This window comes from Sus scrofa, chromosome 13, assembly GCF_054392235.1.
Source record: "Sus scrofa isolate SSC_HxYL_T2T_F1_AM1 chromosome 13, Sscrofa_HxYL_maternal_Yorkshire_Landrace_v2.0, whole genome shotgun sequence".
In the NCBI taxonomy this organism is placed as follows: domain Eukaryota; kingdom Metazoa; phylum Chordata; class Mammalia; order Artiodactyla; family Suidae; genus Sus; species Sus scrofa.
In genome coordinates this window covers 29,394,479-29,409,291 of record NC_139395.1, presented here as the reverse complement: position 1 = coordinate 29,409,291, position 14,813 = coordinate 29,394,479, and the positions used below count along the sequence as shown (strand labels likewise).

The 14,813-nt window shown below is 39.5% G+C and overlaps 1 protein-coding gene across 1 annotated transcript in view; it reads right to left on the bottom strand.

Moving 5' to 3' along the window:
- CMC1 (C-X9-C motif containing 1) overlaps positions 1-12,156 on the bottom strand; it is a 138,591-nt gene extending 126,435 nt beyond the window's left edge. Inside the window, exons 1-2 of the mRNA XM_084987400.1 lie at positions 12,102-12,156; positions 8,395-8,500 (exon numbers count right to left, since the gene is read on the bottom strand). The gene's annotated coding sequence lies outside the window, so the exon portion shown is untranslated. The remainder of the gene's footprint in view (positions 1-8,394; positions 8,501-12,101) is intronic.
- Positions 12,157-14,813: the final 2,657 nt, after the last annotated feature.

Sequence of the window (14,813 nt, the reverse complement as noted above, 5' to 3'; positions counted from 1 at the left end):
AAGAAGAAGAGAGAGAGAATCCAGATAAACAAAATAAGAACTGTAAAAGGAGATGTCTCAACTGATAATTCAGAAATACAAAAAAAAAAAACCCATAAGAGAATGCTATGAACAACTCTATGCCAACAAATTTGACAACCTAAAAGAAGTGGACAACTTTATAGAGACAAACAGACCACCAAAACTGAATCAAGAATAAAGAGATCATTTGAACAGATTGATCAAGAGAAATGAAATTTAATATATAATAAAAAACACCCCGGAGTTACTGTCATGGCTCAGTAATTAACAAACCCGACTAGTATTCATGAGGATTCGGGATTGACCCCTGGCATTGGGTTAAGGATCTGGCCTTGTAGAGAACTGTGGTGTAGGTTGCAGATGCAGCTCAGATCTGGTGTGGCTGTGGCTGTGGCGTAGGCAGTTGTAGCTCAGATTTGACCCCTAGTCTGAGAAAATCCATATGCTGTGGGTGCAGCCCTAAAAAAGACAAAAGGCAAAACAAAACAAAACAAAACACTCCCTACAAACAAAAGTTCAGAACCAGATGGCTTCACAGGCAAATTCTCCAAAACAGAAAAAGAACTTATACCCATCCTTCTTAAACTTTTCCAAAAGATTGAAGAAGAAGAAACACTTCCAGACATTCTACGAAGCCATCATCACCCTAATAACCAAAACCAGACAAAAAAGAAAATTATAGGCCAATATCTTTGATGAATATAGACACAAAAATTCTCAACAAAATTTTAGTCAACAGCATGTAAAAAAGATCATACACCACAATCAAGTGGGTTTCACCCCACGTTCACATGGATGGGTCAACATACATAAATTAATCAAAGTAATATACCACATTAACAAAATAAATGTTAAAAGCCACATGATCATCTCAATATGTGCAGAAAATGGATTTGACAAAATCCAACATCCATTCATGATAAAAACTCTTAGCAAAGTGCGTATAAAGGGAACATACCTTAACATAATAAAAGCCACTTATGACAAACTCACAGCCAATATAAACACTCAATGGAGAAAAGCTAAAAGTCTTCCTGCTAATATTTGGACACGACAAGGATGTCCACCATCACCTCTTTTACTCAATCTGGTATTGGAAGTCCTTGCCCCAGCAATCAGACAAACAAAAGAAATAAAAGGTATCCAAATTGGAATAGGAGAGGTAAAATTGTCACTATAAGCCAATGACATGATATTAGGTACAGAAAACCCTAAGGACTCCACACAAAAACTACTCAATCTGACAAACAAATTCATCAATGTAGCAAGATACAAGATCAACATTCAGAAATCAGCTGCATTTTCGCATACTAACAATGAAATATTGGAAAGAGTAAAAAAAAACCAATACCTTTTTAAATCACACCAAAAAAAAAAATACCTAGGAATAATCCTGACCATGGAGGTGAAAGGTTTATGTGCTGAGAACTATAAACCATTAATAAAAGAAGTTAAAGAGGATTCAAAGAAATGGAAAGATACACCATGCTCCTGGATTGGAAGAATTAATATTGAAAAAATGGCCACACTAGCCAAAGCAATCTACAGATTTAAAGTGATCTATTTCAAATTACCCATGACATTTTACATAGAACTAGAACAAACAATCCAAAAATTTATATGGAACTATAAAATGCCCAGAATTGCCAAAGCAATCCTGAGGGGAAAAAAACAAACAACAACAATATAAAAAAAACAACCAACCAACCAACCAACCAAACAAACAAACAAAAAAAACCAAGCAGGAGGCCTAACTCTCCCAGACTTCAGATAATATTACAAAGCTATAGTAATTAAGATAGTGTGGTACTGGTACAAAAACAGACATACGGACCAATGGAACTTAATAGAAAGCCAAGAAATAAACCCACACATCTATGGTCAATTAAGTTTGACAGAGGAAGCAAGAATACAGAATGAGAAAAAGACACTTTCTTCAGCAAGTGGTGCTGGGAAAACTGGACAGCTGCATGTAAATCAGTGAGACTAGAACATACCCTCACATCATGCACAAAAATAAATTCAAAATGGCTTAAAGACTTAAACATAAGACAAGACACCATAAAACTCCTAGAAGAGAACATAGGCAAAATATTCTCTAACATCAACTATATAAATGTTTTCTTCGGTTGGTCTCTCAAGGCAATAGAAATAAAAACAAAAATAAACCAATGGGACCTAATCAAACTTACTTGCTTTGGCACAGCAAAGGAAACCATTAAAAAAAAAAAAGACAACCTAAAGAATGGGTAAAAATAATTGCAAATGATGCAACTTAGATAAGGGCTTAATTTCCAAAATATGCAAAAACTCATACAACTTAAACAGCAAAAAAAACAGACAAACCAATCAAAAAATGGGGAGAAAACATAAGCAGACATTTCTCCAAAGAAGATATATGGATGGCCAACTGGCACATGAAAAAATGCTCAACATCAATAATTATTAGAGAAATGCAAATCAAAACTACAATGAGGTAGCATCTCACACCAGTTAGAATGGCTATCATTAATAGGTCTATAAATAATAAATGTTAGAGAGGGTGTGCAGAAAAGGGAACCCTCTTACACTACAGACGGGAATGTAAATTGATACAACCACTGTAGAAAACAGTATGGCGGGTCCTCAGATAACTAACTACTATATAATCCAGCAATCCCATTTACAAACATATATCCAGACAGAACTTTCATTTAAAAAGATAATTGCACCCATTTGTTTACTGCAGCACTATTCATCATCGTCAAGACATATAAACAACCTAAATGTCCACTGACAGAGAAATGGATAAAGAAGATATGATATAGTAGATGAACACTTCTGCAAGTAGTAGATGAATACTACTCAGCCACAAAAAAGACCGAAATGATGTCATTTGCAGCAACGTGGATGCAACTAGAGAGTCTCATACTAAAGTGAAGTAAGTCAGAAAGACAGATACCATATGATATATGTGGAATCTAAAATATGGCATAGATGAACCCATCTACAGAACAGAAAGAGACTCACAGACATGGAGAACAGACTCATGGTTGCCCAGGGGAGGGGGAGGGAGTGGGATGGACTGGAAGTCTGGGAGTAGTAGATGCAAACTATTACAATTATAATGGATTAGCAATGAGATCCTGCTGTAAAGCACAGAGAACTATATCCAATCACTTTTGATAGAACACGATAGAAGATAACATGGCATAGAGAATATATATGTGCATATATATATATATATATGTTACTTTGCTGTATAGTAGAAATTGACTAAACATTGTAAATAATCTATAATAAAAAATAAATAAATAAATAAACCAGCAAAAAGTAAAAAAAAAAAAAAAAAACTCAACAAGTCCTACTGTATAGCACAGGGAACTATATACATTATTCTGTGATAAACCATAATGGAAAAGAATATTTTTAAAGTAATGTATATATGTGTACTGAATCACTTTCCTGTATAGCAGAAATTAACACAATATGGGACATCAACTATATTTCAATTAAAAAGATAAAAACAAACAAAAGAGTCAAATTAAAAAACTTTAAAAAAGGCAACCTCAGGGAGTTCATGTTGTGGCTCAGTGGTAATGAACTGCTGAGTGGTAATTCATGAGGATGTGGGTTCCATCTCTGGCCCCATTCAGTGGGCTAAAGATCCTGCGTTGCTCTGAGCTGCCTTGTAGGTTACAGAAGTGGGTTGGATTTGGTGTTACTGTGGCTCTAGTATAGGCTAGCAGCTGCAGCTCCGATTCAACCCCCAGCCTGGGACCTTCCATATGCCCCAGGTGCAGCCCTAAAAAGATGAAAAATAAATAAATCAGTTGATTTTAAAAAGCTATCTCTGGGCCAATTTCCTTTCCTTTTTTTTTTTTTTTTTTTTTTTTTGTCTTTGTGCCTTTTTCTTGAGCTGCTCCCCCGGCATGTGGAAGTTCCCAGGCTAGGGGTCTAATCAGAGCTGTAGCCACCGGCCTACGCCAGAGCCACAGCAACATGGGATCCAAGCCGCGTCTGGGACCCACACCACAGCTCACGGCAATGCAGGATCCTTAACCTACTGAGCAAGGCCAGGGATCAAACCTGCAACCTCATGGTTCCTAGTCGGATTCGTTAACCACTGCACCACGACGGGAACTCCCCAATTTCCTTTTTAAGGTAGTTTTCATATATGTGATCTGGCAGAAACAAGAGAAAGACATGACTTAATAAACCCACACACTTATGGTCTATGACAAAGAAGGCAAAAATATACAATAGAGAAAAAACAGTCTCTTCAAAAAGTAGTGCTGGGAAAACTGGAGAGCTACATGTAAAAGAATGAAATTCAAACATTCTCTAACACCATACACAAAAATAAATAGATTAAAGACCTAAACTCAAAACAGATTAAAGACCAAATACCATGAAATTTTTAAAGGAAAATATAAGCAGAACACTCTTTGACATAAATTCCACAGCAATACCTTTTGGGATCCACCTCCTAGAATAATGAAATAAAAATAACCAAATGGGACATACTTAAACTTAGAAGCTTTTGCACAGCAAAGAAACCATAAAAACAAACACAAAAAGATAACTCACAAAATGGGAGAAAATATTTGCAGATAAAGCGACTAACAAGGGACTAATCTCCAATATATACAAACAGCTCATGGAGTTCTATATCAAAAACACAAACAACCCAATTAAAAAATTGGGCAGAAGATCTTAACAGACATTTCTCTAAAGAAGACAGATGGCCAAAAAGCACATGAAAAGATGCTCAACATCACTAATTACTAGAGAAATGCTAATCAAAACTACAATGAGGTATCAGCTCACACCAGTCAGAATGGCCACCATCAAAAAGTCTACAAACAATAAATGCTGGAGAGGGTGTAGAAAAAGAGAACCTTCCTACACTGTTGGTGGAAATATAAATTATTACAACCACTATTGAGAATAGTATGGAGCTTCCCTAAAAAACTAAATATAGAACTGTCATACAATCCAGCAATCCCACTCCTGGGCACATATCCAGAGAAAACCATAATTCAAAAAGATACATGCACCACCATGTTCATCACAGCCCTATTTGCAATAGCCAAGACATGGAAGCAACAAAAATGTCCACTGACAGAGTACTGGATAAAGAAGATTTGGTATCTGTATCTATATCTACATATCCATGTTGCTGCAAATGTCATTATTTCATTCTTTTTATGGTTGAGTAATACTCCATTGTATATATACAATAGAGTATTACTTGAGCTGCTCCCACGGCATGTGGAAGTTCCCAGGCTAGGGGTCTAATCAGAGCTGTAGCCACCGGCCTACGCCAGAGCCACAGCAACATGGGATCCAAGCCGCGTCTGGGACCCACACCACAGCTCACGGCAATGCAGGATCCTTAACCTACTGAGCAAGGCCAGGGATCAAACCTGCAACCTCATGGTTCCTAGTCGGATTCGTTAACCACTGCACCACGACGGGAACTCCCCAATTTCCTTTTTAAGGTAGTTTTCATATATGTGATCTGGCAGAAACAAGAGAAAGACATGACTTAATAAACCCACACACTTATGGTCTATGACAAAGAAGGCAAAAATATACAATAGAGAAAAAACAGTCTCTTCAAAAAGTAGTGCTGGGAAAACTGGAGAGCTACATGTAAAAGAATGAAATTCAAACATTCTCTAACACCATACACAAAAATAAATAGATTAAAGACCTAAACTCAAAACAGATTAAAGACCAAATACCATGAAATTTTTAAAGGAAAATATAAGCAGAACACTCTTTGACATAAATTCCACAGCAATACCTTTTGGGATCCACCTCCTAGAATAATGAAATAAAAATAACCAAATGGGACATACTTAAACTTAGAAGCTTTTGCACAGCAAAGAAACCATAAAAACAAACACAAAAAGATAACTCACAAAATGGGAGAAAATATTTGCAGATAAAGCGACTAACAAGGGACTAATCTCCAATATATACAAACAGCTCATGGAGTTCTATATCAAAAACACAAACAACCCAATTAAAAAATTGGGCAGAAGATCTTAACAGACATTTCTCTAAAGAAGACAGATGGCCAAAAAGCACATGAAAAGATGCTCAACATCACTAATTACTAGAGAAATGCTAATCAAAACTACAATGAGGTATCAGCTCACACCAGTCAGAATGGCCACCATCAAAAAGTCTACAAACAATAAATGCTGGAGAGGGTGTAGAAAAAGAGAACCTTCCTACACTGTTGGTGGAAATATAAATTATTACAACCACTATTGAGAATAGTATGGAGCTTCCCTAAAAAACTAAATATAGAACTGTCATACAATCCAGCAATCCCACTCCTGGGCACATATCCAGAGAAAACCATAATTCAAAAAGATACATGCACCACCATGTTCATCACAGCCCTATTTGCAATAGCCAAGACATGGAAGCAACAAAAATGTCCACTGACAGAGTACTGGATAAAGAAGATTTGGTATCTGTATCTATATCTACATATCCATGTTGCTGCAAATGTCATTATTTCATTCTTTTTATGGTTGAGTAATACTCCATTGTATATATACAATAGAGTATTACTTGAGCTGCTCCCACGGCATGTGGAAGTTCCCAGGCTAGGGGTCTAATCAGAGCTGTAGCCACCGGCCTACGCCAGAGCCACAGCAACATGGGATCCAAGCCGCGTCTGGGACCCACACCACAGCTCACGGCAATGCAGGATCCTTAACCTACTGAGCAAGGCCAGGGATCAAACCTGCAACCTCATGGTTCCTAGTCGGATTCGTTAACCACTGCACCACGACGGGAACTCCCCAATTTCCTTTTTAAGGTAGTTTTCATATATGTGATCTGGCAGAAACAAGAGAAAGACATGACTTAATAAACACATACACTATAGAATATTGCTCAGCACACAGATTTCAAAATCAAAGTTATGGTTATCAAAGGGGAAAGGAGGGGGGATAAATTAGGAGTTTGGGGTTAATTTATACACACTACTATATATAAAATAGATAACCAACAAGGACTTGCTATATAGCACAGGGAGGTCTACTCAATATTCTATAATAACCTATATGTGCAAAGAAACTGAAAAAGAATGGGTATGTAATATGCATAACTGAATCACTTTGCTGTACACCTGAAACTAACAAAACATTGTAAATCAACTACCCTCCAATAAAATTTTTTAAAAATAGACAGAAGGATGAAAATGAGATAGAGATGAGCCTCTAGTTTCTTATTAACTAGGAGCTGTTTCTAATATTTTTTACTATAGGAATAATGCTTCATAGATAATAATGATGCCTTTTATGTACAGCATTGATTTTTATTTGGAGGTCTAAGCAGCTGAATATTAATTATAGCAATAATATTCATGTGTCTCTTTTAGAGCCATGAAATCATTTTCACATCCTATATTAATTTATTACTTCATTTATTTATTCTTTAAACAACTATTTATTGAATGTTTGCAATATTACTGTGTGAGATGCTGGGCATATAATGGCGAGAAAAAAACAGAAGCTGGAATCTGGGGGATTACACAGCTGGTAATCAAATAAGCCAAAAGTGCTTAGTGTTATGCAGGAAAAGCATGGGGTGCTGTGAAAATGTAACAGGAGCATTTCTTTGAGTTTGTGGTCAAAGTGCTTAAGGAAGTGATACTCCCCTCTCTGAGGAAGGGTTATTAGAATCAACATCTGAAGGTTCGATAAGAGAGAAGTGGGAAGACACTATTAGTTTCTTATTGCTGCTGTAACAAATGACCACAGTGACATAAATAAACACCATTTTTTATCTTACAGGTCTGGAGTTCGGAAGTCTAAAATAGAATGGCTTCAGTCCTTTTGAAGGCTCTAGACAGAAGTGCCTTTTCCAGATTCTAGAGCCCATTGCCACATGCCTTGGCTCCTGGCCCTCTTCCGGCAATGCCATCACTCTAAGCTCTACTTTGTGGTCACCTCTCTTTCCCTCTGACTCTGAACCTCCTCCCTCCCTTGTATGGACTCTTGTGATCACTCTGGGCCCACCTGCTTATTCCAAGCTAACCTTCCTACCTCAGGATCCTTAACTTAATAACACTTGCCAGGTCCCTTTTTCATATCAAGTAACATATTCATGGGTTTGGGGGATTGTGACATAGACATTTTTGAGGGCCATCATTTTGTCTATCGCAGAGGAAACAATGTTTATCAAAACCCAGGAGAGGGAGTTTGCAGAAACACAATGATGCTACTGTGATCAGAGTGTCAGAGGTGGATGGGTGGGGACAAAGGTTGGCCTGGAGAAAGAGGCCATGCCGGTCCTACAGAAACCTGTTGTCATAGCCAGTTCAGGCTGTTATAATAAAATACCGTAGTCTGGGTGGCTATTTACTTCTCACAGTTCTGGAGGCTGGAAGTCCAAGGTACTAGCCAATTTGGTTCCTGGTAAGGACTTGCTGCCTGGCTTGCAGATGGTCACCTTCTTGCTATGTCCTCACCTGGTGGAGAGAGAACAAGACCAAAATCTCTGGTGTCTTCATGTATGGATGCTAACTCCATCATGAGGGTCCTACCCTCATGATCTCACCCAAACCTCATCACCCCAAATGCCATCACACTAGGATTTATGGTGTCATGTGAATTGTAGGGGGATGCAATTCTCTTCAGAGCATCTGTAAACTATTCCTAAGGGGTTGGTTCTCTGGGTCTATAAATTACCCCAGAGTACTTGGAAACATTTCTATTGACCAAGAAAAGATCACTTAAATGTACTTTCAAGATTGTTTCTAGCCCTGAAGTGCTGTGGGATCAAAATGTACCAATTAAAATTCATAATAATTCAATCTTGTAAGATGGAGATAATATTAGTATCTGCGAAACAGAGTTGATGTGAAGCAAGGAAAAAACCCCCTCATGAATCATTTATTACAACAGTGTCTGGCACATAAGAAGCACTATATAAATATTAGCAATTATTCTCTATATAAAATGAAATCTTACAGTGTTAAGAAACTACAAGTATCTACATTATGGTTAACTACATCTGTGGGATTTTTAAATGAAAGATGAATGATTTATCTTCATCGTGGTGGGGGAAGGTCAGGAAGCAACCCAATTCAGACTAAAAAAAGAAATGGCAAGCTAGGGAGTATGAAACCAACCCCCCCCCCAAAAAAAAAAAAAAAAAACAAAGACAGTGGCTATTTAATTGTATCCCCTGGTGAGTCCTGTTCAAAGGGACAAGACAGATTGAGTGCATCATAGAACAAATGAAGCACAGTTTGAAAATCTATGGGAATTCTGAGATGTCTTGGGCTTCCCTTGATGGAGTTGAAAATTGTAGTGAGCAGAATGCTGGACCCATGGTGTATTATCAAAGGGAACCACTTATCAAGCTAAACACTGAGTGCTATCAGGCTGATGTGACAGAGAGTGACACTCAAGCACAGATATGGGGCCATTTTAGTCAAGATAAATACTCTTCTGTGTTATGGTATACTCTGGTTGAAACCTGCTAAGACACACAGACATTGTTTGAAGTTAGTCCAGAATGACACATTTTCTAGGCAACTTGTAAGAAGTACTACTAACTAGTACGTAGGGCTTAACATTGTTTGAATTGACACTGTCTTGGGTTTAGTTTCCCCAGAACAGACATTAGGACATTGGGACAAGGATTTGACTGTAAGCAGCTTATTTGGGAGGTGATCCAGAAAGTGAAGTGAGGCAGGGAAGAGAAACCAACTGGTACAGGGAAAGACAAAGAGCAGATTTCTGCTGTGGGCACTGGGGCCCAGCCTCCCTGGAGATCTCTGGGGGGAAGGCGGTGGCCCAGAAACCTCCTTAGGGGTGCCCTTTCCCCAAAGGCAAAGGAGCCAGGATACTTGGCTGAGGACTACTTGGGGGATGGGAGGTCAACATTTCTGGGCCAAGCCTTCTCTTTTGCTGTGCTTGAGGCAGAAGTTGTAAGCATGTACAAGACAGAAAGTGCTAAGAGGATATAGCACCTGCTGTATGTATCTCAAACTTAACATTCTTGGCATCTATGAAATATATGGAAATGTACACAGCATGACTCAAACTTCCCTTGCTTACCCAAGGATATGACTCTAACAATTTTCTCCTCTCTCCCTTGAATCATCAAAATTTCCCTTTGAACTCAATAAGTGTTTGCATCTTTATAAAACATGCCCTGCCACTGCTTCTCCATTTAGTTGATGTTTGATTCCTCTTTCCACCTACAGAAAACTCATTGAAAACATTTTTTTATTCAATGTATATAATTATTTTCTTTTATTTCTGGAATCAGAAACCTGCTTTTGTCCAAATCAAATAGATTTGTCAAAGGATTACCTGCGAAACTCAACAGAAAAATAGCACTGCATTTGATTTGTTTCATTTTGGTTGTTTTAACAGAGAAAGTGATGGTGCTGGGTAATACACAGAAGACCAATATTTTGTTAAGTCAATGCCATACTTTGCAATTTATAGGTAGATGATATCAAGGTCATCAATATCTTTCATGACACCAAGCCAAATGATCCATTCTCAATTCTATTTCACTTGTTTGACACAGTTGCATATTCCTTCTTTTATGTTGTTGTTGTTTTTTTTTTAGGGCTGCACCCACAGCATATGGAAGTTCCCAGGCCATGGGTCCAATTGGAATTAGACTGCCAGCCTATGCCACAGCCACAGAAACGTGGGATCCTAGCTGCATCCGTGACCTATACCATGGCTCATGGCAATGCTGGATCCTTAATTCGCTGAGTAAGGACCAGGGATCAAACCTGAATCCTAGTCATGTTCACTACTGCTGAACCACTATGGGAACTCCCATATTCTTTCTTTTTTTGATAAACTTTTTTTTTTCCCCCACTTGGACATCACATTCTCTTCATTTCTTCCACCTGACTTACATATTTCTTTTGCTTAAATTTAGCTGGTTATTTCTTACCTCTCTGATTCCAATATACTGGCACCTCTCACTCTCAATCTCAGGCCTTGGATGCTTTTTCTTTTCCATTTACTCTTTGATGGTATCTATTGGTTTAATGACTTCAAATACTGCCTTTGTGCTAATGATTCCCAGATTTATGTCTTCAGCTCAGGCCTGTTTTTATGACTGATTTTCACTCCAGTGGTTCTTATCTCAGGACAGTTAGGTCCCCACCCTCACTCTGGAGGATATTTAGCAATGACTACAGACTTTTTAGGTTGGGGGGTGGGTGCTACTTGCATCCAGTGGGTGGATGCCAAGGCTGCTGCTAAACATCAAACAATGCATGGGACAACCCCCACTCCCATCCCCACAAAGAATAATCCAGCCTAAAATGTCCATGGTGCTGAGGTTGAGGACCTGCTTCACTCTCATATGTACAACTGCCATTCAATGTGTCCATGGGATGTCTAACGAACACCTCCACAGCTCCAAATCGCCACTCTGACTAGCATTCCCACAAGCCCACCCTTCTGGAATCCTTCCCCATTCAATTAAAGGCAGCTCTACCCTTAAAATTGCTCCTGCTGGAAAAAGCCAGTCATCCCTGGAAACTCTCCCCAGCCTATAGACAGGTCATTGGCAGACTCTGGGCTTAGTCACAGAAATCTCCTCACCTTTACACTGTTATCCAGGTTCAGATCAACACCATCAGCTACCTGAATTATTATCACCTCCATTTCCCAAGATTTCCTGCTCACCCCAGGTCCCTGGAGTCTATTTGTAACCAATAAGCCAGGACTCCACTCAGTATACTTGTGGGTCATGTCACATTCAACACCTTCCAGTGATTTCTGGTGTCTCTTAGAGTAAAAGTCAACATCCTCTCAGTGGCCCCAGTACCCTTCTCGATCTGTCCACCTCTTACTGCTCTTGATCTCATTACTCTTGCTTTCCTTCACTCAGCCTCACGCAGGGCAGAAGTGGTCCCACCTCTGGGCTGCCCACCTGCTTGGTTCACTTGGAATGTTCTTTCCACGATTTCTAATGGTGCTTCCATCACTTCTTTGTGGGTCTCTGCTCAGCATCCCCTTCTCAGGGAGCCTCCCTGGCCCCACCCATTCACCACTGTACCCGCTTCTCACCCCAACAACACTAACCTTCTTCCTTGTGTGATGTTTTTCTCCATGTGCTGATTGGTTCCCAATGTGTTCTGAGCTTTACTCTCTGTCTCCTTGGAGATGTCAGTTCCACCAGGCGGGAGGCTTGCTCTGTTGTGGCTACCTCCGCAGTGCCTAGAACAGTGTCTAGGCAACTTTCAACAAGTATTAGTTTTTAAATGAAATAACAGAGAAAATACAGCTTAGATGATTTTCTACAACTGATACAATTTTAATTTTTGCCCCTGATCTTTGTCATGACAGGAAAGTAAAGAGTAACATAATATGCTAATCAAAGGTAAGTTAGGCTTATCAGCAAAACATGGAACAAGAAGCCTTATACATGGCTTGTAAGAGCAACGAATGGCAGAGTCACTTTGGAAAAGAACTAGGTATTATCTGATGAGGGTGAAGATTAATATATCCTACAATCCAGCAATTCCACTCCTAGGTATACACCTAGATTTGAAAAAGTCCTGCTCATATGTACAGCAAACTGCTCAAAATGAAAACTGAAGATAATCTAAACATACACAGATAGGAGAGTGGATAAATAAGTTAAGGTACAATAAAACATGAATAAATTACAGCTGTGTCTGCAGCATAGCTGAACCTCTAATAGAGAAACAAAAGCAAGTTGCAGATAAATTTATATACATACATACATTCACATGTATATATATGTATATTAGTGAAGCACAAAGACATTGAAAACTCAACAATATACATATATCAACATATAGGGTTGGTAACTGACAACAAAAAGCAAGAGAGTGATCAGCCCAAAATACAGGATACTAGTTACCTGGTTAGGGAGGCAAGAAAATACGTTTCAGATGTATATCCGGAGAGTTAACATCAAGTTTTTGTAATGCTTTTTAAGCTGGTGGTAAGTAAGCAGGCCCTCATGATATTACCTTTTTAAAAACTACACGTATACTATATACTATGACATATGCAAATATTTTGTGTATATTGTACTAGTATTAATTTTTATAGAACTAAAAGCAAAAGGGTCTTGTGTATATAAACTTTATATATTACATCCTTTTAATCCAGAGAAAAGTCGACTGGAGCCAAGTATTTTTTTTTTTTTCTTTTTATAGCCACACCCATGGCATATGGAATTTCCTGGGCCAGGGGTTGAATCAGAGCTGCAGCTGTGGCCTATGCCACAATCACAGCAACACCAGATCTGTCCTGAATCTGCGAGCTATGCTGCAGCTTACAGCAACCTTGGATCCTTCAACCGCTCAGCGAGGCCAGGGATCAAATCTGCATCCTTAGAGACAATGTAGGATCCTTAATCAGCTAAGCCACAACAGGAACTCCTTGATCCAAGTTTAAATAATAAAAACTCAGAGTTCCCTGATGGCTCAATGGGTTAAGGAAATGGCATTATAACCGCTGCGTCTCAGGTCACTGCTGTGGCTTGGGTTCGGGTTTGTTCCCTGGCTCAGGAACTCCCACATGCCATGGATGTAGCCAAAAAACAAACAAACAAACAAACAAACAAACCAAAAACTCCAGTATCATGACACACTTCCGCACATACAGTTGTTACTTCCTTTGTAGCTATCATGAGACATGAAAATGAATACGGGAAGGCTATTAAAAATTGGACAGCAGTATTCCATTGTGTATATATATCACATCTTCCTAATCCAATCATCTGTTGATGGACATTTGGGTTGTTTCCATACAGTGGGAAAAAAAAAAAATTGGACAGCAGTGGTCAAATAAAATGTTTAATAGTTAGTGTGCAGAAAGTTTATGAGTCAGGGTTTGGGGAGGAAGATGGCACTTAGATATCTATTGCTATGTAACAAATTACCAAAAATTTAGCAGCTTAAAGTAGTCTGCCTGTATTATTCCAATTTCCATGGATTAGGAATGTTGCCAAATCTGAGATCCTCCACTCAGGGTCTCATAGGGCTGTGATCAAGGTGTTGATGGGCTGTATTTTTATTTGGGGGCTCAAAGGGGCAGAGTCCCTTTGAAGCTCAGAGCTCATCTCCTTGTCGCTGTGTGGCTGGGGGTTAGCTCCTGCTGGTTGTTAGCTGCAGGCTGTGCCGCACCCCTAGAGGCTGTCTGCAGCTCTTGTCACACAGTTACCTTTCCCATGGGCCACTTCCTCCATCAAGGAGAGAATGGAAGAAGAGTCTTACACAACATAACGCAACTGGTGTGTGTGTGTGTGTGTGTGTGTGTGTGTGTGTGTGTGTGTGTGTGTGCGTGCGCGCGCGCGCGCGCGCGCGCGCATGTGAGAGAGAGACATCCCACCACTTTTGCCACGTTCTACTAGTTAGAAGCAAATCCCAGGTCCTGCCCACCCACAAGGGGTGGGGATTGCACAGAGGCATGAGCACAAGGAGGGGGATCACAGGAGACCAGCTTAGAGTCTGCCCACTGCACACACAGGCATGACAAAAGATGATCGGTGAGAGTTTAATGAAGGGCCTACTTACAAAAAAAGGTGTGGGCAAGATTAAGAGAAGCCAGCAAGGGCTTGGAAGCAACTAGGGCTAGCAACAACAGGGAGCTTTTAGCAACAACAGGGAACGACAGGCTTAGGGGAGGCTAGGGAATGGCTACCCAACAGGAGATATAGCTCTGACTATGGGGCACCACCACTGCCAGCTTGTAGCCTACAAACGAGAGAGTCAGGGGCAATAATAGTCCAACCAGCAGTTTTCAAAGTGTGCTGTGGGG